At 40.2% G+C, this 24,466-nt stretch overlaps 1 long non-coding RNA gene across 1 annotated transcript; it reads left to right on the forward strand.

Moving 5' to 3' along the window:
• Positions 1 to 27: 27 nt before the first annotated feature.
• LOC130707706 (uncharacterized) lies at positions 28 to 1,872 on the forward strand. The gene is made up of 3 exons (XR_009007725.1): positions 28 to 140; positions 711 to 771; positions 1,736 to 1,872. It is a non-coding gene; the product is annotated as an uncharacterized LOC130707706 (long non-coding RNA).
• The last annotated feature ends 22,594 nt before the right edge of the window (positions 1,873 to 24,466 follow it).

Consider the following 24,466-nt stretch of genomic DNA (forward strand, 5'->3'; position numbering starts at 1 on the left):
CTCTTTCCGCTTTCCTGGGCGCCGGGAGGAAGTCCCGCCCCACGCAGTAGCGTGAGGTGGAGGGTTGCGTCGAGGTGCCGCGCGCGGGCGCGAAGAGAATTAAGCGGTTGACGCTTTCTGGGAGGGCTGCTGTACGCCCGGTAGGGTAGTCTAGAAGAACTAGGGACGCGGGTTGGGGGAGGGGTGTGTTTGTTGCTGGGTCCACGGCCGGAGAGGCCTGGGAGTCGTTCAGTGGGGCTTGAGAGAGCGGCTTGGAGACTCCATCTATTCAGAAAACAACACACTCTTCCCACGGGGATCCTCCGGGGAATCCTGGCCCGCTACCCCCCCAGCTGCCCCTGTTTCTGGCCTTGCTCCACCTGCCCCTTGCTGTATTTAGTTTCTTACTGTCTTTCGTTTATCTGTGTAGCCCCATATCTTGCCGCAATAATGGCTACCATTTGCTGAGCGTTGGCTGTGCATCTCACAGCAGTAGCTCATAAGCGCCTGGTAATTCTTGATTAGTAGGACTGTTGAAGCTCACTCATTCCTTTACCACCGCCGGGATTGAGGGCCTACGTAGTCCTGGGCTGGTCTATGGATATGGCAGTCTTTGGGTTGGAAAGGTAAATTAGAAATTAAAATTGCTGTTGCCTTAGTTTCCTAGGGCTGTCATAACGGAGTGACACACATTGGGTGCCTTAAAACAACAGGTGTTTATTTTCTCACAGTTCTGGAGGCTGGAAGTCCGAAATAAAGGTGTCAGTAGGATCATGTTTCCTCTGAGACTAGGTAAAACCCTTCCTTGCCCCTTCTTAGTTTGTGGTGCTGTCCAGCAATCCTTGGTGTTCTTTGGCTTGTACCTGCCTTCCTCCAGTCTCTTAACTCTGTTCTCATGTGGTGTTCTGTGTCTCATCTCTTAAAAGAACACTAGTCCCGTTGGATAAAGGGCCCATCCTACTCCAGTATGACCTGATCTTAACTAACTACATCTGCAATGACACTATTTCCAGATAAAGTCACATTCTAAGGTCCAGGAAGGACATGAATGGGGTGGGGGTGGGGGGAATGTGACACTGTACAACCCAGTAGAGATGTCAAAGAGCTTAAGAAGTAGGTAAGCCAAACGCTGACAATAAATAGCTGTAGTACAAGTGAATTCAAATATAATTTCATTGGATCTGAGAAGTTTTCATGGACATTTGGGCTATCCCCTTGATAGGTGGGTATGATTTGGATGTACCATCGTAGACCATCATAGGCAGCATGCTAGGCAGACAGACATCACAGACAAGCACAGGTTGGAATGTAAAAAGAAGTTAGGTTAAAGCAGGAGGGATCTTGAACGCAGGCTGGAGTTTGGAGTCTGTTCTGTATGTAAAATGAATAAATTGAGTGCAGGGGGGTTGTGCTTTGAAGATTAATAAGCAGCTTGGGCCAAACTTACTTTGTGTTACTTATTCCAGTTTAAGAAGTCGTAAACCCTATCCCCTGAGCATATCCTGTGCTTTTTCATCCTGGTGTCCCTGATCATGCTGTCCTTTATTCCTGGAATGCTGCTTTCAAGCTGCATGATTTTTACTTGTTGATTTTTTTTTTTTGTCATGGAAATTGTGGTGTGAAATGAGGTGGGGGAGGAGAGTTGTTCAACTTTAAAAAATTTTTTTTAATTGAAGTATAGTTGATTTACAATGTTCTGTTAGTTTCAGGTGTACAGCAAAGTGATTAATATATATATTCATGTATTCTTTTTCAGATTCTTTTCCACTGTAGGGTATTACAAGATATTGAATATAGTTCTCTGTGCTATACAGTAGGTCCTTGTTGTTTACCTATTTTATATATAGTAGTAGTGTGTATCTGTTAATCCCAACCTCCTAATGTATCCTTCCCCCCCCTTTCCCCTTTGGTAATCATAAATTTGTTTTCTATGTCTGTGTCTATTTCTCTTTTGTAAATAAGTTCATTTGTATCAGTTTTTTAGATTCCACATATAAGTGATATCATATGATATTTGTCTTTCTCTGTCTGACTGACTTCACTTAGTATGATAATCTCTAAGTCTATCCATGTTGCTGCCACAAATGGCGTTATTTCATTCTTTTTTTATGGCTGAGTAATATTCCATAGATATATGTGTATGTATATATATATTATATATATATGCCACATTTCTTTATCCATTCATCTGTCAACGGGCATTTAGGTTGCTTCATGTCTTGGCTATTATAAATAGTGCTGCTGTGAACACTGGGGTGCATGTATCTTTTAGAATTGGAGTTTTTGACTTTTCTGGATATATGCCCAGGAGTGGGATTGCTGGATCATATGGTAACTCTATTTTTAGTGTTTTAAGGAACCTCCAGACTGTTCTCCGAGGTGGCTGCACCAATTTACATTCCCACCAACAGTATAGGAGGGTTCCCTTTTCTCCACACCCTCTACAGCATTTATTATTTGTAGACTTTTTGATGATGGCCATTCTGACCTGTGTGAAGTGATACCTCATTGTAGTTCAACTTATTTTGTATTGTTAGCATCCCCCTGATAGAAAAACCTGATAAATACAGCACAAGGGGAAGAAAAAAAAAATGCTAGAGACCAAACTCACATAGATACACAGCTCTAAAGTAAAATATTAGCAAATTCAGTCCTGCACTTCATTTGGAACAAGAAAGCACTTATGAAATGATTTAATATTAGAAAATCTGGGACTTCCCTGGTGGTCCAGTGGTTAAGACTCTGCCCTCCAATGCAGGAGGCACGGGTTTGATCCCTGGTCGGGTAACTAAGATCCCACATGCTGCGGGGTGTGGCCAAAAACTGAAAAACAAAAAGAAAAAGAAAGAAAAGAAAATCTGTTGCTATAAATCATTTGTATAGTTTAGTGGTTTAAAAATTGTATGATCATCTCAACTGATAAAATGTTTTCCTGAAAAAATTCAGTATCTACTTAGAACACTTTCAGCAAAATGGGAATGGATAAATAACAGTTGACAAAAGGCACCATAAATCTATAGTAAATATTGTACAGAACAATGAAACATTAGAAACATTAGAGAAATTCCCATTAAAGTCAGAGAAAAATGGGGCTTCCCTGGTGGCGCAGTGGTTGAGAATCTGCCTGCCAATGCAGGGGACACGGGTTCAAGCCCTGGTCTGGGAAGATCCCACATGCCGTGGAGCGGCTGGGCCCGTGAGCCACAATTACTGAGCCTGCGCGTCTGGAGCCTGTGCTCTGCAACAAGAGAGGCCGCGATAGTGAGAGGCCCGCGCACCGTGATGAAGAGTGGCCCTTGCTCGCCGCAACTGGAGGAAGCCCTCGCACAGAAACGAAGACCCAACACAGCCATAAATAAATAAATAAAAAATAAAAAAAAAAGACTTCAAGTGTTCACTTGGGACCCCTGATAATAATATCCTCCAGGAATAAAGGCAAACTAGAAATTATTTTAAAAAAAAAGAGAGAAAAATGTATACCCACTTTCACTGCTAATTTCAACGTGGTGTTAGGTTTTCTAGCCAACGCAACAAAACAAGAAAAAGATAAAAAAGATTAGGAAAGGGGGGCTTCCCTGGTGGCGCAGTGGTTGAGAATCTGCCTGCCAATGCAGGGGACACGGGTTCGAGCCCTGGCCTGGGAGGATCCCACATGCCGCGGAGCAACTAAGCCCGTGAGCCACAACTGCTGAGCCTGCGCATCTGGAGCATCTGGAGCCTGTGCTCCACAACGAGAGGCCGCGATAGTGAGAGGCCCGTGCACCGCGATGAAGAGTGGCCCCCGCTCGCCACAACTAGAGAGAGCCCTCGCACAGAAACAAAGACCCAACACAGCCAAAAATAAATAAATAAATAAGTAAGTAAAAAAAAAAAAAAAGGATGAAAAGACTTTGCAAATATTTGAAAAAAAAAAAAGATTAGGAAAGGAAGAAGCAAAAATATTATTTTCAGATGATGTGATTTTCTCTCTAGAAAATGCAGGAGAATGAAATGACAAACTATTAGAACTAATTAAATGGTTCAGCAAAGTGGCTAAATCAACATATAAAAACTTAAAATTTTCTTATATACCAGTAATAAAATAGAAAAAAAAAGGAACCTATCAGAATACACTGAGCAAAAGATGTACAAGACTTTTATGGGAAATATGAAATATTATTGAAAGACATGAAAGACTTAAGTAAATGGAGATTTTCATGTTCCAGGATGAGAAAATTCACTGTATTAAAGATAAAAGTTTATGACAAAAATTTTTGAAACAGTGCCTATCAAAATACTGATAGGCTCTTCAAATAACTTTATTTGGTCAAAGTATATTATTCTTTTGATACACTCCTAAGTGCCATTTATTGATATTTTATTTAGAATATCTCTTATTAGTGAGATTGGTATGTAGGTTTTTTTTGGTACTATGTTAATTGTGTGTTGGTATTTAAAATTATATGAGATCCCTTAAAATAAATTAGGGAGCATTTCACATTTTTCTATGGTCTGAAATAATTTAAGTAACTTTAGAATTATCTGCTCTTTTAAGACTGAATAGAGAACTTGGTTGTGAAACTATGTTACATGAAGCATTGTTATATGTGAATTTTAAACAAGGTGTCTACTCTCTTCTATGATAATTGAATTACTCATCTTTTCTACTTTTTCTGGATCAATTATAATTTATACTTTGCTTGGAAGTCATCCATTTCCAGAAGGTTTTTCAAATTAGTTGTCATTGTGTTAGACATAGAGTTCTCTTATGATTTAAAAAATCTGTTCTGCACATGTGGTTGTTTACTTTTCTCATTCCTACCCTTACATAATTTTGCTTTCTTTTTTTCTAAGTCAGGCTCACAAGGGATTTGTCTATTTTGTTGAACTTGTCAAAGAACCAGCTTTGGAGTTTGTTTTTCTGCTATTCTATTTTTCAATTTTAGTTTTTGTGATAATTCTTCTTCCTACTCTCTTTTGTTTTGTTGTTCTTTTCTAACTTCTAAATATGGATCTAAGATTCTTTATTTTTTTCTAAGTGCCTTCATTTTTAATCTTTTGTTTTTTGGTTTTGTTGTTGTTGTTTTTTATATGTATTTATTTATTTTGGCTGCTCTGGGTCTTAGTTGCGGCATGCTGACTCTTAGTTGTGTCACGCATGTGGGATCTAGTTCCCTGACCAGGGCTTGAACCCGGGCCCCCTGCATTGGGAGCGCGGAGTCTTACCCATTGGACCACCAGGGAAGTCCCTTTAATCTTTTGTTTTTAATGAAGACATCTTAAGGCCATAAATGTGCCTCTGAATACAGCTTGTGTTGTGTTCTATAGCTTTTAGTTTAAAGTATTCTCCTTTTCATTCCTCTTTACATATGTTGTAATTTTTTTTTTTTTTTAAAGGATTTTCTTTTTTATTTATTTATTTATTTATTTGTTATTTTTGTCTGTATTGGGTCTTCGGTTCGTGCGAGGGCTTTCTCCAGTTGCGGCAAGCGGGGGCCACTCTTCATCGCGGTGCGGGGACCGCTCTTCATCGCGGTGCGCGGGCCTTTCTCTATCGCGGCCCCTCCCGTTGCGGGGCAGAGGCTCCAGACGCGCAGGCTCAGCAATTGTGGCTCACGGGCCCAGCTGCTCCGTGGCATGTGGGATCTTCCCAGACCAGGGCTCGAACCCGTGTCCCCTGCATCAGCAGGCAGACTCTCAACCACTGCGCCACCAGGGAAGCCCCCATATGTTGTAATTTTGCTTGTAATTTTCTCTTTGATCCAAGGTTTATCCAGGACTTGGTATCATTAAAAAAAATTTTTTTTCAATCATCTTTTTATTTTTTCTAGTTTTATTGTGATCAGAGAATTAGGTTCTGTACTTTTAATTTTTTTATTTTTTAAAATTTAATTTAATTTATTTATTTTTGGCTGCGTTGGGTCTTCATTGCTGTGCGCGGGCTTTCTCTAGTTGCGGTGAGCGGGGGCTACTCTTTGTTGTGGTCTGCGGGCTTCTCATTGGAGTGGCTTCTCTTGTTGCCGAGCACGGGCTTTAGGCGCGGGGCCTTCAGTAGCTGTGGCTCGCGGGCTCTAGAGCGCAGGATCAGTAGTTGTGGGGCACGGGCTTAGTTGCTCCGCGGCATGTGGGATCTTCCCGGACCAGGGCTCGAACCCGTGTCCCCTGCATTGGCAGGCAGATTCTTAACCACTGCGCCACCAGGGAAGCCCAGTTCTGTACGTTTTAAATTAAGGTTTTCTTCTTTGTCAAGAACATAGTCAATGTTTACATATTCCATGGACATTTAAAATATGCATATTTTCTACTTATATTTGGAAAATTCTGTGTTTCTATTACATCAGGTGTATTGGTTTTAGTATTCAAATTTATTGATTGCAGAATTCAATTCTCTGATATATTTCCTAGATCAGTCTAATTCTAAAAGAGGTGTGATTGAAAATTCCAACTTAAATGTATTTTAAACTAGTTTTTCTTGCATTTCCAAAAGGTAGGTTTATGTATTCAATTGCTGTGTCTTTGGTTTGTACAGGACTATGACTGCTCTATCCTTTCTGTAAGTTGTGCCTTTCATAAATTGATTTTTATCCTATTTAGTGCTTTCAATTTATATCTAACCAATATACCCTTATCTGATGTTAATGTTACTGTTCCTTCTTTCTTCTCTTTACCTCTGTCTGATTTCTCATGGCTTACCTCTTTATTTTCAGTCTTTCATTTTACTTTGTTTCATTTCTAGTAAAAACAAAAATTATAGATATAACAAATGAGCAATCTGAATTTTTCTTTTTCACCTAGAGAGTTAAGCTACCATGCAGAAGCCAGCTATTGTGATGAGCAGATCATCAGATCCATGGTGGCTTAGAGTTGGGATACTTTGCTGTTGCAAAAAAAAATTTATATTAAAATAAACAGTAGTTTACAGTTTAGCTTGTGATATCACTATTGTAAAATATCATTAAGTACAAAAAATAACGTAGAAATATAGCCATCAAAATCTTGACAACAGACTTCTCAGGCTGCTCAGTAATAAAAAACAAATGAACTATTGTTAGGATTATTTACATGCTATATGGAATTGACCAAGGACCAAAAGCCTGTCATCTCCTTAGCTAGAAACAGTGTACCAATGCTCACAACCCCCTCCCCTTTATCTCAATACATTTGGTAGCTTGATGCTATAAAAAAAACACCCAGCTAACTCCTTTTAGATATATTTCTGAAAGGAAAAGGGGAGATGAAGAAAAGTCTCAAGTAGAACAGCCAAATCAAACAGAATTGCTAACCAGTCAGGACTTCCTTGTGACTCCAACAGCTGCACATGTGTGTCCTCTAGTGCCAGGTAAATGAGCAGGACTGCAGGAGCATAGATGCTCCTGATAAAGTGACTGGACATCTTTTTCTTCCTCTTCTTGAGTGGCTGTTGCCCACTATGAACTCTCATAGTAAACTAATCGGCCCCCTGCATTCTATTCCTTTCCAATTGTCCACATAAATGGACACACCTAGACTCACTCACAGATACTATGACCCCTGAAGACAAAAATCTGGTTTTTAAAAAAAAAACTCTGTACCCTCCATATCACTTAGCTTTGAAAAGCCATCACCCAGACATTGTTGCTGAATATGAAGGGACAGAGAGTTATATGAAGAAAACTTCTTGAAAGTCCTGAAAAACAAAAAGGAAGGCTTAAATGATGGAAAGGTGCATCAAGGCCTTGAACATGAGGATTCAATACTATAAAGATGTGATTTCTCCTGAAGATACTGCAAAGTTTTTTCTATCAATTACTTTCATTTTATCAATTACTCTCATTACGCTCATATCAATTTTCCAGGAGAACATTTCACTTTCCCCTCTCTCTTCAGAACTCTCCCCACCTCCTCGATTTCTTATTGATAATATAGAAGCAACCAGGAGATAACTTCACACTCTCAGTCCTCCCTCTGCCCCCATTTGCCTACCTTCCCAAATCTGTCCCATATAATCTCTCCCGTTAGTGTGGATCAGTCTGGGCTCTTATTTACACCCAGTCCCTCCATCTGCGAACTAGATTCCATCTCTTCTCAACCACTCAAGGAGACTGTGATCCTGCCATTCTTCCTCTCTTCTCTGAATTGTCCACTTTTCCCTCTCTATAGGATGATTCCCGTTAGTTTACAGATAGATTATAATAACTGCTGTCATTTACAAAGATATCCCTCCCTTGACCCAATATCCTATTGCAGCCCCTACTCCATTTCTCTGCTTTCATTTACAGCAATACTCCTTGAAATTATAGTTCATTGTCTTTATTTTCTCATCTTCTATTGTCTTTAACCCCCTTCCATCTGATTTTCATCTCCACCATAGCAAACCATTCTTGTTATGGCTCCCATAATCTCTTTTTTTTGTTTTTTAATTATTTATTTATTTTTGGCTGCATTGGGTCTTCGTTGCTGCGCACGGGCTTTCTCTAGTTGCGATGAGCGGAGGCTACTCTTCATTGTGGTGCACGGGCTTCTTACTGCGGTGGCTTCTCTTGTTGCGGAGCACGGGCTCTAGGCACGCGGACTTCAGTAGTTGTAGCACACGGGCTCAGTAGTTGTGGTGCATGAGCTTAGTTGCTCTGTGGCATATGGGGTCTTCCTAGACCAGGGCTTGAAGCCGTGTCCCCTGCATTGACAGGCAGATTCTTAACCACTGTGCCACCAGGGAAGTCCGGCTCCCATAATCTCTTAATCTTGACATTGAAAAATGTCACAGACAATTCATGGTCCTCATCTTATTCCTTTTCCCAGCAGCATTTGAAACAGCTAATCTCTCTCCCACTTCCTGATGTTCTCTTCAGTTGTTCCCAGGGCACCACACTCTCCTCGTTTTTCTCCTACCTTGCTGGCTGCCCTTTCTCAGTTTCCTTTGCTTAATTCTCCTCCTCCTTTTCATCCCAACCCTTAATCTTAGAATACCCCAGAGTACAGTCCTTTTTCCTTTCTACACTGACATTCCAGTTGGTTTCCTCCCATATAATGACTTTAATCGTCTCTATTTTAGTGCACCTCAAATTAACTCTTTAGTCTTGGCAGTTCCCCAGAACTCCACACTCATACATCCAGACATTAACCTCACTTCTCCAATTGATGGGTTTTTAAAAAAATATTTATTTATTTATTTGGTCTTAGTTGCGGCTCATGGGCTCCTTAGTTGCGGCAGGCGGGCTCCTTAGTTGCGGCAGGCAGGTTTCTTAGTTGTGGCTCGAGGGCTCCTTAGTTGCAGCACATGGACTCCTTAGTTGTGGCATGCGAACTGTTAGTTGCAGCATGCATGTGGGATCTAGTTCCCTGACCAGGGATTGAACCTGGGCCCCCTGCATTGGGAGTGCGGAGTCTTAACCACTGCACCACCAGGGAAGTCCCTCTGATTGATGTTTAATACATATCTCAAACTTAACAGGTCTAAAATTAAACTCTTGACTTCCACCACTCTCAAACCTGCTCTTCCCCTAGTATTCCTCATCTTATGATACCAGCATTCACCCAGTCACTCAGTCCAGAAACTTTGGAGTCATCTTTGATGCCTCTTTTTCAGACACATTCTACATCAAACCTATCAGCAAATGAGTTCTACTTTAAAATATATATACTGAATCTGATCACTTTTTTCCCCCAATATAATTACTAACCTAGTCCTAGCTACCAACATCTTTGCCTGGATTGCTGGCTGAGCATCCTAACTGGACTCTCTGTTTCTACCCTCATCTCTCTCTACCACACAGAAACCAGAATAATCCTATTGAATCACCAGTCGCTCTCCTGTCCCAAACTGCCCAGTGACTATTCATCACACTTTAAAATAAAATCCTATGTCCCTACCATGGGCTGCAAGGCCCAATGAGATCTCTGCCCCAGTCTGCCTCTCCAACTCATCTCCTACTACTGTCCCCTTTGCTCTCACCACTTCAGCCATTCTAGCTTTCTTATTCCTCAGATATGCCAACTGTGTTCCTACCTCAGTGCCTTTGTACCTGCTATTCTCTCTGCCTGGAACTACCACCCCCTAAAATGTATGTGTGACTTGCCGCCTCACTTCATTCTGAGGTAGGGTTACCAGATATAATGCAGGATGCTCAGTTACATTTGAATTTCAGATAAACAATAATTACTTAGTATGTATGTTTTGAATATTTGTTATCTGAAGTCCAAATCTAACTGGGTGTCTTGTATTTTTATTTGCTAAATCTGCCTTTTCTGGAGCTTTTATTGTTTTAGTTCATGGAAGGGGCTGCCCGTTCCTGGCTCCTCCCTCAGTCTCAGCTTTCCCACTGGCACAAGCCTGTGCCTCAGGTGTTAAAACCCAATCCCTAAGGCATATATTTGGTTCAGTTACTTTGTGGATCACAGGGCTTCAGTTCTCATTGTTGTAGCCACTTTATTTAGGGCACCTGAATATTCTCTCTGAGCAGGACCTTATAGGGCTTTCCCCCATAAGGGGGGACAGACACCCCCCCCCATGTATTCCAGCTACCTCTTGTTTGTAGAAAAACTTTAGCCTCCTACGCCTTCCCCACATTCCAAAAAATAAATTTAATCAGAGAAGTGAGAAAATGCAGAAACAAAAGAAAACAGTCAAGCAAGACAAAATAATAATAGTTTAGCCATTAAACAAAGTCAAGGACCTTTAGTTCTTCCTCGAGGTCTATAGATAATATTCTGAGCCAAATCCGTTGAGCTGTTTTGCAAATGCTGAAACCCCCACCAGGTGGAAGAAGTTAACTGTATGCTGAACACAAGCACATAGACCCCAGACCGGTTGGAACCAGAAAGTTTATGATGTTGACTCCCAATTACCTCACCATCAACCAATCAGAAGAATGTCCACAATTGATCACGCACCCCACAACCCCCCTCCCTCACCCTGTCTTTAAAAACCTTTCCCTGAAAGCCATCGGGGAGTTTGGGTCTTTTGAGCATTAGCTACCAGGACACCTTGCTTGGTGCCCTGCAATAAATGCTGCATTTTTCCTTCATCGCAATCTGGTGTGATAGATTGGCTTTACTGCGTTCCGGCCAGCAGATCCAAGTTTGGTTTGATAACATATACATTATATATACATACACATACACACATATACACATATGTTTTAATATATATTTATTTATATTTATATAAAATAGAAGCAGTTGGGATATATATATATATATATATATATATATATATATATATATATGAAGCAATCAGGACAGAGAGGGAGAGAGAGAACCACCCCTCTCTATATATATATTTAAAGCCTTCTGCTTTCAGGCTGAACTATGTGTTTAGTTTTTGGGTTTTTTTTTTTACTATATTACTTTTTTAAAAAAATTTATTTATTTATTTTTGGCTGCGTTGGGTCTTCATTGCTGCGTGCGGGCTTTCTCTAGTTGCGGTGAGTGGGGGGCTACTCTTCCTTGCAGTGTGCAGGCTTCTCATTGTGGTGGCTTCTCTTGCTGCGGAGCACAGGCTCTAGGTGCGCAGGCTTCAGTAGTTGTGGCATGTGGGCTCAGTAGTTGTGGCATGTGGGCTCAGTAGTTGTGGCATGTGGGCTCAGTAGTTGTGGCATGTGGGCTCTAGAGCACAGGCTCAGTAGTTGTGGCACACGGGCTTAGTTGCTTTGCGGCATGTGGGATCTTCCAGGACCAGAGCTCAAACCTGTGTACCCTGCATTGGCAGGTGGATTCTTAACCACTGTGCCACCAGGGAAGCCCTGTTTTTTTTTTTTTTAATATTCATGTATTTATTTACTTATTTGGCTGCACTGGATCTTAGTTGCCACATGTGGGATCTTTTTAGTTGTGGCACATGGGATCTTTAGTTGTGGCATGCAAGATCTTTAGTTGCGGCATGTGGTCTCTTAGTTGCAGCATGTGGGATCTAGTTCCCTGACCAGGGATCGAACCCGGGCCCCCTGCATTGAGAAAGTGGAGTCTTAGCCACTGGACCACCAGGGAAGTCCCTGGTTTTTAAAAAGTATTGTATCTAGCATTTTGGTATGTATGAAAAGGGAGATTTCATTTCCACATGAGTTCATCCTGCCATCTTGTCCCATAGTTGACAATTAATTGATAATACATCTCCCCACTGCCACTCATTCCATCTCTATTTCTGTGTCTGTTTCTATGTCTATCCTTCAAAGTTCATTGACCTTCAATGTGTGTCATCTGTCTCCATCTCTCTTCTGCATAACCTTGTTAAGATTACATATACTGATTAATGACACCGAGGTCTAAATGTACGGGCAGCCCCTCACATCATGTTTATGATTTCAGAGTTTACTTTGGCAAAAACAGTTTAGCATATAGCTGGAATTGTATTCTAAGGAGTCACAAGGAAATTTGCGTGAAGTCATGGATTTTCCAGTGGTAAAGATTATGTTCCTTCTTTATATATTTCAGGTGTCCTGGGAAAGAACTTTGTAATGATGAAATAAAATCCATATTTTATGGCAAGATGAGAATAATTTAAACATAAAATTTTTCTTTGCCCATTTGGGCATCCTCTCTTCCCTTTATTGTGTGTTGTGCATCTACATTAACCAGACCCCCTTAGGAGATAACATTCCTCCTTAATCTTGCAAGGGGTCACAATGACCCATGACCCACTGCTCACTTTATATGTGTACATCTAGATTGTGTAAACTGTAAATGATACATCATTTGATGTATAACCCCCTTTGTCTCAAAAACTTATATAACTGTGCTTTGACCTCTAACAGGTGGAACAGTCCTCAGAGATTTCTCAAAGACTCTCAGGTTATAATCTTCAAGTTGGCTGGAATAAAATTTTCCATTTCTTTCTTAGTTCGACTATTGACTTTTTTTTTTCTTTTTTAAATTGACAGTAGGTTCCTAAAGCCCAGGTCCACTATCTCTTTGCTTTCCCTTTTTCCCTGCCAGAGATCACACCCACCTCTTCACACCCTACCTGTAGGCTGCCCACCTAGTTCTGAGTTATCAGGAGTGGATGGGGTCAGAGGCCTTGCTAGGGCTCTTGCAGTGGAGGGGAGAAAGATGTCTCCTTTTACTTGAAATTAGGAAGCCGGAGGGTGAGCACAATAAGGTTTGAGAACAGGAAGCAAAATATTTCCATCCACCTTAGCTCTGGTCAGTCCCCCCAAGGATAGCCAATTGGAAGACAGGATTTCCAGGACCGGAAGCGCAAGGGCCAATCAGATCGCGGCCAGGCGGCCCTTGTCCTCTAAGGGCCTTCCCTCAATTTCCCCGGTAAAGAAGGTCCAGGTTAGAACCAGCACTGCTTAGCTCGCTCCCTGGGCTTTTCTTTCTCCACATCACTGCCTCCTTCCCTGATCAAGTGGTAAGTTTTGAGCTCCTCTGATACACCTCCCTTTCTTCCTCCTCTATAACTTATAGAAGTTCGGAGTCGTGAAAGAAACCTTAGCATCAAGGTCGAAAGTCTTGCTTTACAGATAGCAAAACAGAAAAGCAGAGTGTTGTTATCTCTACTGTCTTACCTGCGTGAGCTTCGTGGAAACTCCCATCATTCGTTATCTGTACATTTTAATCGGTGTTTGGACTCTGATTTCTCTCAATGCTAAGCTAAATCTGAGAGCAAGAGCGACACCTTGACGGGAAGAGGAGGTGATAACAGGTTTCCCGTGTGACGAATACAGGGGACAACTCTTGGATGCTTGGTGTGTGATGGTTTTTAAATCAATTCAAGACACCTGTGTAAACATAAGGGCGTTAGGGAGACAAGAGAAAGGAGACCCACTTTGACAGCAGGTGCTGCCAGTACATTGGAAGAGCATTCTTGGGTGAGTCACTTAAATGCGTCATGTTAAAGAAAGGGATGTACAATTCTCGGCAAGTGCCTCCTCCTGCCTCACCTCACCTGGACAGTAATAATGCTGCAGTGAACATTGGGGAACATATATCTTTTCTAATTAGTGTTTTCTTTTTCTTCAGATAAATACCCCGCTAGATCATATGGTAGTTCTATTTTTAGTTTTTTTGAAGAACCTCCATACTGTTCTCCATAGTGACTGCACCAATTTACATTCCCACCAACAGTGCATGAGGGTTCCCTTTTCTCCACATCCTCGCCAACACTTGTCTCTTGTCTTTTTGATAACAGCCATTCTAGCAGGCGTGAGGTGGTATCTCACTGTGGTCTTGATTTGCATTTCCATGGAGATTCGCGATGTTGAGCATCTTTTCATGTGTCTGTTGGACATCTGTATGTCGTCTTTGGAAAAATGTCTATTCAGGTCCTCTGCCCATTTTTAAATCAGGTTGTTTGTTTTCTTGATTTGATGTGTATGAGTTCTTTGTATATTTTGGATATTAACCCCTTATCAGATATATCATTTGCAAATATCTTCTCCCAGTCTACTGATTTAATTTCAGCACTAGTTTTAACTTTCAGGAGGTTTTGTCCTTTGTTACTCTTTCATAACATCCTGTTACTGTTTTAAGGGTGCAATTTTCTCACTCCGTGTGTGTGTATGTGCATGTGTGTGCGCACATGCATGCATGTTCTCTCCCGTTCCCTGAATTGTTGTTTTCAGTCTTTATATTGGAAGCTTCTTCAGCTGTCTGGGGGAATCTTGAGTGTGCATATTTAAGAATGAGCTAGCTATGAGCTCTCTGTACTTCGGTGAGACGTGTCATTGGGCCAAGATGATGGGACAGGAATGCTGACAGTCTGAATGGAAGAAGGCAGGGTATTTTCTATGGAGCCATCAAATTTATTTAGTGAATAATGTTTCATTGTTACCATTAACAATGGTAAAATCTGAGAGGTAATATCCAAAATTATATGTTTTTATTTCTTTAGACATCTCTGTATTTTCTGAACATTTTAACAATTAGTGTGTGTTTAGTAACCAGAATATATATAAATTTATTTATTTATTTATTTATTTATTAAAATAATTAATTAATTTATTTATTTATTTTTGGCTGTGTTGGGTCTTCGTTTCTGTGCGAGGGCTTTCTCTAGTTGCGATGAGCAGGGGCCACTCTTCATCGCGGTGCACGGGCCTCTCACTATCGCAGCCTCTCTTGTTGGGGAGCACAGGCTCCAGACGCGCAGGCTCAGTGGTTGTGGCTCACGGGCCTAGTTGCTCCGCGGCATGTGGGATCTTCCCAGACCAGGGCTTGAACCCGTGTCCCCTGCATTGGCAGGCAGATTCTCAACCACTGCGCCACCAGGGAAGCCCATAAATTTATTTTTGAAGTAATGACTATCTGTATACATACAATTTTGTGTATGTCTTGACTTCTCTAAGCCAAGTGCCCATATTTAAATTATTTGTTCAGGAGAATATTTGAAGTTTTAAATCCATATTTTCAAATTTCCTCTCCAGAAAGAATGCAAATATATATTTACCAGCAGTATTTGACAGTACTAGTTTCTTAGACCCTATTGGAGCCAAGGAATGATAGGTCATCACTCACTTTTTCCTTGTTAGCCAATTAGATAGGTTATCACTTCTGGTGCTTTCTGCAAGGCACACCTCATATGAATAGCACTCAAGGAGTTAACCTTTTCAAACTGGTATTTGTACACTCTCCAAAGTTTTTCTTTGCTTTTAACTCTTTTTATGTCAATTTTTTTTTTTTTTTGGTCTGTCTGGTCTATTTTCTTATGAGTAGTTATCAAAAGAAGCACTTAAATGTTTGGAGCCCTTATCTACTGAGTCCATAAGAATCTGACAACTAAAACAAATTCCTGAATTTATCAGATTTCAAAATGATTTTTCCTCTTTTTCAGTCAGTATAGGGAGGGAATTAGGAGTTCAGGACTTCAAGTCAGACTGCCTGAGCTCAAATCCTAGCTCTACAACAACATCTGTAACCTTAGTCTAGTTAATGAACTAGACTCATTTCCCTCATCTATGTAATAAGGACTGTGAAACTATCCATATAAGCATGTGACACAGTGCTGGTACATAAAAAGCTCTTAAGTTATGTTTATTACTATCATTGTGACAATTATAAGAAGGAATACTCCTGGATAGGTATAATGCTGTGGACTGAATTGTGCCCCCCCCCCAAATTTATATATGAAGCCTTAACCCCCAATATGATGGTATTTGGAGGTGAGGTCATTGGGAGATAATTAGGTTTAGATGAGATCATGAAAGTGGGGCCCTCATGATGGGATTAGTGTCCTTATAAGAAGAGAAACCAAAAAGTTCTCCACCCACCCCCCTAATGTTATGAAATAGCAAGAAGACAGTCGTCTAAAAGCCAGGAAGAGAGCCCCCAGCAGGCCTCCACTGTGTTGGCACCCTGATCTCAGACTTCTAGCCTTAAATACTGAAAGAAAAAACTGTCAAGCTAGAATTCTTTACCAATTCTATACCTTCTTTCAAAACAAAAGGTATACCAATTCTATACCCTCTTTCAAAAGCAAAAGTGAAGTAAAGACTTTCTCAGACCTATTAAAGCTAAAAGAATTCAGCAGCAGCTGACCCTCCCTACAAGAAATATTTAAGGAAGCCATTCAGGCAGGAGGAAAATAACACCAGATGGAAACCTAGATCTACTCAAAGAAATGAAGCACATCAGCAATGATAATTACATGGATGGGTATATGTTTTCTCAAACAGAACAACCTCTTCCTAGGAAGAGCTATTCTGTTCTTATGACACTACATAACTGAAACAAAGAAAGAGTTAAGATACTATATTTTTCCAGTTTCTGCTTGGAATTAGATATGGATCATTCCCTCCTGTGGTATAACTCCCTTGACTGAGCAAAAACATCTGGAAAGTCATTTCTGTGACTTTAGCCAACAGTTTGTTAGTCATTATCCATTTCTTCACTAACCTGGAGTGTACATAGCAGTAGGAGGCAGATTGTTTTCTTAATTTGTTTTCGATGTTTCACCTCATTTGTTTCTGTGGTTATGAAACGAACAAATTCTCTCTTCACTCTGAGATACAAAATTTAAAACTTTGGTTCACCAAAAGTTTTAAAAATAAAGGTGAATTTTTGAATTGTGTAAGTATCAGAATTAAAAGCAAAATTTTCTGCTTAAACTACCACTTAGGAGCAAATAAATTGTGTACGGGTACTATAAGCTCCTTTATTGATCCCAGGTTTGTCTTTTTTTGAGATTTTCATAGGCTTCTCCATTTCAGGCTCACATATGGCTTTATTGCTTACTTTCCAAACTTCAGTTTGGTCATTTCTCACCTATATGTGTCTTCATTGTATGTTTGAAACATTGAATGTTTCATTTATGGTTACATACAGATAGAAACTCATAACCTTTTGAAGAAACCAGTTTATGGCAATAATCTATGATAAAACACTATTTTAGAGGAAAAGTGGTTCTTATTTGTTACAGCCTGTTTGTTCGTTGGGCAACCAACCAATTTAGCATTCCACTGCAGGCAGGAACCAGCTGTGGGGTGGGGAGAGTAACATAATCAAGAGCAAGGGATAAACAGGTCCACTATGCTTTTCCTAGGCTGTGGGAAGGGTCAGTTGGTGAAACACCACCATCTTGTCTGGATACTATGAGAGAAGTCCCACCTGGCCGCTGGGGAAGATAGGTGATAGACAAGATAGACAAGAAAGACATTGGTGATGATTTTCCTGATGTGAAGACCTCTAAATGTATTCCCTCAGGATGACCCTGAATAAAGATGAGAGAAGGAGCTTTATCTGTAATAAAACAGGAGTGAAACCTTGTAAAGATGTATGTTCTGTTCTCTCAATAGCCTATCAGCCAAACAAACTGCAGTTCCTCAGTATTTTACTCATGGGGTTCAACTGTCAGAACATCAGGGGTCTGGTCTTGATTGTGCCTTTTAAACCTTGAAAAAGACCACTTAAAATCATTCTGTCTATAATGCTTATCTGTACTTGTTTTGAGAGCATCAAATAAATTGTTAGAGCATTTTGAAAGAGTATAAAGTGAACACGAATAAAGAACTAGGGTGGAAGAAACCTTAACTCTCAACCTACTTCAGTTAGGAAAGGAGAGTTGAAAGGATGCCTGGGGACAGCCCAATTAAAAGGATTCTCAAGTATCAGTTACCTCGATCTCTCTCTTTTTTTTTTTTTTAATTTTATAGCTACTTTATTTATTTATTTTTATTTTTGGCTGTGTTGGGTCTTCGGTTCGTGCGAGGGCTTTCTCTGGTTACGGCAAGTGGGGGCCACTCTTCATCGCGGAGCGGGGACCGCTCTTCATCGCGGTGCGCGGGCCTTTCACTATCGCGGCCCCTCCCGTTGCGGGGCACAGGCTCCAGACGCGCAGGCTCAGTAGTTGTGGCTCACGGGCCCAGCTGCTCCGTGGCATGTGGGATCTTCCCAGACCAGGGCTCGAACCCGTGTCCCCTGCATTAGCAGGCAGATTCTCAACCACTGCGCCACCAGGGAAGCCCACCTCGATCTCTTTTTATGTCCCCAACTTTTTATTCTGCCTGCTACCTCCTTAGCTCACATTCATCTCTTAATTATTCTTGTGCTCTCACCCAGCCACCCCAAAAAACCTGTTTACCCTGTCTCCATTATCCTTCACACTGCTCACTAGTTATTCTCTAAAACTTACCTAATTACAAAGTTCCTATGGCTTAGAAACCTTCAGTAGCTCCTCAGGGGACTACAGGATGGATCAAATTCTTTCCACAGTATATGAGATCTCTTGCAATCTACTTTTCAGGGTGTTTTTTTTTTTTTTTTTTTTTGGCTGTGTTGGGTCTTCGTTGCTGCGTGCGGGCTTTCTCTAGTTAAGGTGAGTGGGGGCTACTCTTCATTGCGGTGTGTGGGCTTCTCATTGGCGGTGGCTTCTCTTGTTGCAGAGCACGGGCTCTAGAGCGCAGGCTCAGTAGTTGTGGCGCACGGGCTTAGTTGCCCCGCAGCATATGGGATCTTCCCGAACCAGGGCTCGAACCTGTGTTCCCTGCATTGGCAGGCGGATTCTTAACCACTGTGCCACCAGGGAAGCCCCTTCAGGGTTGTTTTAAACATTAAGTTTATATAATGTCTGACACATAGAATTCAATATATCTGGCATAGTGAAATAATAATAACAACAACAGTAGCTCTAGGCTAAAAATTCATTGAAACATTTCCTAGACTGAGGACCTTAGGTTTCAATATCTAAAAGAAAATACCTACAGAGAAAGACCATTCTTATAAACCCGAGAAACCACTCTCTTGAAGGCAGCCTTGGTGAAGGGAGCAGGAGTCAAGATGCATCTTTCACTTTGTTTCCTTCCCCTTTCTCCATGAAGTGCTGATACAGTCCCAGACTGTAACCTCCAAGGGAGGTTGGACCGTGCCTTTTATTTTTTTTGCCTTCTACTTCTTTTTCTTCTACTGTACTAGTGAAGGAAACCAGACTATGTCACCTCAACACATGCCACTTTGGTATATTGATGATTTTGAATTAAAGGCAAGAAGAAATAGTAGGTGTAAGAAGGACACTCTGACCCTCCTTTTCTTTCTGAAAGCAGGAGCTAAAACTCCCATGTGAAAAGTACTTTCCCTGTACCAGAAGGAAGGAAGACATTCTTGTCACCAGAGATGGGGAATCTGGGGCTGAGAAATCTATACAAACAAACCTTGTTAAACTAACCCTTATCTTCCTAGTTACTTCTTGAATGGAAAAATTTGCTTTTCCTCCTGTGTGATTCTCCTTTACTCTCACACTAGTACCACGGTCACAAAACTTCTGACAACAGATTGTGTGGGATTTTGCCCACACCAAGCAATTCTTTGAAACCAGCTGGGTATCCTACAATTTAACTCAATTCTGACACTATCTGACTGGAGATAGCTTCAGATTCCACAGGTTAAGGGCTTAGTCCCACAAGACTGCCCCCATGTTAGATGCCAACCTCAAGTACTAGGTCCCCCGGTTACCTACAACTTCTGTCTGCCTTGGCTGTAAGTTGGAGCTTCCCATGACCTCCCCTATCTCCACCTTGGGTTCATTTAATTTTTAGAATGGCTCATAAAACTCAGGAAAACAGTTTACTTACTACTGTAAAAAATTAATAAACAGAAGGGGGAGTTCTCATGCCCTGTAATGGAAGCTGAACCCAACAGGAAGAAAGCCGGCTCTTCTTTCCTGGCAAGGACTCAGCCAATGAAAAGCCATGGACTCTGTTTACTATAGCCTTCCCAACTTCCTTTTCCTCCCTCCCAATAAAAGCATCCTTCTTCCCTTGCCTTTTGGGAACGTGCATGTGGCTCTCCCAGGATTGCAGACCTTGAAGTTCTCTGCGGATCCTAAATAAACCCATCTTTGCATGAGAAATACCTATTTGCAGTCTATTTGTTTCAAGTCAACACCGTTTGTTATAAAAGGATGTGGTAAAAGATACAGATGAACATCCAGATGAAAAAGATGCATAGGGCAAGGTATACGGGAAGGGGTTCGGAGCTTCCACGCCATGTCTCTCTGGGCATGCCACTCTCTCAGCACCTCCATGTGTTCACCAACCTGTAAGCTCTCTGAACTGTATACTTTGAGGATTTTTAGGGAGGCTTCATCATGTAGGTATGATGTATCATTAACTCCATTTCCAGCCCCTCTCCCCTCTCTGGAGAATGGGAAGTGAGGCTGAAAATTTCAAGCTTCTAATCATGGCTTGATCTTTCTGGTAACCAGCCTCCATCCAGGAGCCCACCCAGAGTCACCTCAGAACAAAAGACACTGCCAGCACCCAAGAAATCCCAAGACATTTAGGAACTGGAGCCAAAGACCAAATATTAGAACAAAAGATGCTCCTAGTGCTCTTATCACATAGGAAATTACAAGGGTTTTAGGAGTTCTGTGCCAGGAACCAGGGGCGGAGATCAATTTATGTATTTACTATTATATCAGACTTCTTCACCATTTACTATCCTGAGCTCAAACCCCTTTGTCTTATCAATTTTTCACAAATTTATTGTTTCTTTGTCTAAAAGGTATAAAAGCTTCCTGCTCTGGTCACTTCTTTGGGTTTTCATTCTCTTGTGAAGGCTTCCATGTACATGTGAAGATTTAATAAAATGTGCACACTTTTCTCCTGTTAATCTGTCCTATGTCCGTTTAATTCTTAGGCCCAGCCAGGGACCCTAAAAGGGTAGAGAATTTTTTCCTCCCCTATACTAGCTAATACCTTCAGTACAATGTTGAATAGAAACAGTAATAGCAGACGTCTTTGTCTTGTTCTAATTTTGAAAGCCAGCTGTATTAATTTCTGAAGGCTGCTAATAACAAAGTACCACAAACTGGGTGGCTTAAACAATAGAAATTTATTGCCACACAGTTTTGGAGGCTGGAAGTCTGAGATCAAGGTATCAGCAGGGTTGGTTCCTTCTGAGACTGTGAGGGGAAATCTGTCCCATGCCTCTTACCTAGCTTCTGGTGGTTTACTGGCAATCTTGGTGTTCCTAGCATTGTAGACACATCACCTTAGTCTCTGCCTTCATGTTCAGAGAGCATTCTTTCTGCGTCTGTATCTGCTTCTGTGTCCAAATTTCCTCTTTTTATAAGGACACAAGTTATATTGGATTAGGACCCACCCTAATGACCTATTATTAATTTAACTAATTACATCTGCAGTGACCCTCTTTATATAAGGTCACATTCTGAAATACTGGTTAGGACTTCATCATATGAATTTTTGTGGGACACAATTCAACCTATAACTGAAGCTCTAACATTTTACTATTAAATATATTTGCCATGATAACCTTTATTAAGTAAGTTCTCTTCCATTCCCAATTTGCTAAAGGTTTTTATCGTAAGCAGATGTTAAACTTCGTTCAATGTTTTTACATAATTAACAAGATTTAATATATGGCTTTTATTCTTTAATCTAGTAATGCAATGATTTATACTGATAGATTTCCTAATATTAACCCATGCCTGAATTTTGAGAATAAACCCAACTTGGTCATAATTTTTAATACATTTCTTGATTCAGTTTGCTAATGTTTTAGAAGATAGCTTTTCACATCTATGTTCATTGGCAAGATTGACCTATGAGGTTTTGTTTGTTTGTTTTTTGGGTTTTGGGGTTTTTTGGTACTGTCATTGTCTGCTTTATATATTGTTACAATAGCCTCATAAAATGAAGTGGGGACTGTGACAGATATTACTAGTTGTTTCAGTTTGGGGTGATAAAGTTCTGGAGATGGATGGTGATAATTGTCACACAACACAAGAGTGAATATACTAAATGACACAGGACTATACACTTAAAAATGGTTAAAGTGGTAAATGTTATGTTATGTATAATTTACCCCCCCCACACACACATACACACAAAACCAAACCCACAGCTAACATCATACTTAATGATGAAAGACTAAAATCTCTCTAAGATCAGAAACAGGACAAGGATGTATGATCTTGCCAACTCTATTTAACATAATACTGGAGGTTCAGGCCAGGGCAGTTAGGAAAGAAAAATAAATAAAAAGCATCTAGATTGGAAAAGAAAAAGTAAAACTGTCCCTATTTAAAGGTAATGTGATCTTATATCTAGAAAATACTAAAGAATATTCACAAAAAACTAAATAGAGCTAATAAACAAGTTCAGCAAAGTTGCAGGATACAAGATCAATCCACAAAAATCAGTTGTATTTCTATACGTTAACAATGAACAATCTTAGAATGAAATTCAAGAAACAATTCCATTTACAATAGTATCAAAAATAATACGTAGGATTCATTTTATACAGGGAAGTGCAAGAATTGTATACTGAAAACCACAAAACATTGTTGAAAGAAATTAAGAATTAAATAACTGGAAAGATATCCAATGTTCATGGATTGGAAAATTTAATATTAAGATGGTAGTTCTCCCTAAACTAATCTACAAGTTCAACACAATCCCTATCAAAATCCCAACTACCTTTTAAAAAAGAAACAGAAAAGCTGATCCTAATATTCATATGGAATTGCAAAGGACCTTAAATAGCCAAAACAATCTTATATAAGAAGAATAAAATTGAAGGATTCACATTTCCCAGTTTCAAACCTACTACGAATCTACAACATTTAAGACAATGTGGTGCTAGCATAAGGATAGACATATAGATCAATGGAATAGAATTGAGAGTCCAGAAATCAACCCATACAGCTATGGTCAATTGATTTTCAATAAGAGTCTAAGATCATTCAGTGGGAAAACGACTATTTTCACAAATGGTGCTAGGATGACTGGATATCCACATGCAAAAGAATGCAGTTGGACCTCTACCTCATACCATATACAAGAATTAACATAGGGCTTCCCTGGTGGGGCAGTGGTTGAGAATCTGCCTGCCAATGCAGGGGACACGGGTTCAGGCCCTGGTCTGGGAAGATCCCACATGCCGCGGAGCAACTAGGCCCGTAAGCCACAACTACTGAGCCTGCGCATCTGGAGCTTGTGCTCCGCAACAAGAGAGGCCACGATAGTGAGAGGCCCGTGCACCGCGATGAAGAGTGGCCCCCGCTTGCCGCAACTAGAGAAAGCCCTTGCACAGAAACGAAGACCCAACACAGCCAAAAATAAATAAATAAATAAATAAATAAATAAATAAATAAATAATAAAAATAAAGGAATTCCTTTAAAAAAAAATGAACACAAAGTGAATAAGAGGCCTAAATGCAAAAGCTAAAACTAAAAACTCTTAGAAGAATACATAGATATAAATCTTTATGACCTTGTATTAGGCAATAGTTTCTTAGATAAGACACCAAAAACAGAAGCAACAAAAGAAAAAATAGATGAACTACATCAAAGCAAAAAACTTGTGTGTGTCAATGGATACTATCAAAAGAGTGAAAAGACAATCCACAGAATGGGAGAAAATATTTGTAAACCATATATTTGATAAAGGTCTAGGATCCATAATATACAAAGAATTCTTACAACTTAATAATAAAAACACAAGCTAATTAAAAATGCACAAAGGTATTGAAGACATTTGTCCAAAGACGGTATACAAATGACCAATAAGCACATGAAAAATGCTCACCATCATTAGTCATTAGAGAAGCAGATCAAAACCACAATGAGATACCACTTTACACCTATTAGGATGACTGTAATCAAAAAGACAACAAGTGTTGGCAAGAATGTGGAGAAACTGAACAGTGCTGATAGGAATGTAAAATGGTGCATTTGCTTTGGAAAGCAGCTGGATAGTTCTTCAAAAAGTTAAACATGGAATTACCATATGACCCAGCAAGTCCACTCCTAGGTATATACCCAAGAGTAGTGAAAACATAAGTTCAAATAAAAACTGGTACATGAATGTTTATAGAAGCATTATTCATAATATTCAAACAGTGGGAACAACCCAAATGTCCATCAACTGATGAATGGATAAATGAAACATGGTATATTCAAACAATGGAATATTATTTGACCATAAAAATAAATGAAGTACTGATATATACTACAATATGGATGAATCTTGAAAACATTATGCTAAGTGAAAGAAGCCAGGCACGAAAGGCCACAGAATATATAATTTCATTTATATGAAATGTCCAGGCTAGGCAAATCCAGAGACAAAAAGATTA

The sequence above is a fragment of the Balaenoptera acutorostrata genome, chromosome 3 (genome assembly GCF_949987535.1).
Source record: "Balaenoptera acutorostrata chromosome 3, mBalAcu1.1, whole genome shotgun sequence".
Taxonomy (NCBI): domain Eukaryota; kingdom Metazoa; phylum Chordata; class Mammalia; order Artiodactyla; family Balaenopteridae; genus Balaenoptera; species Balaenoptera acutorostrata.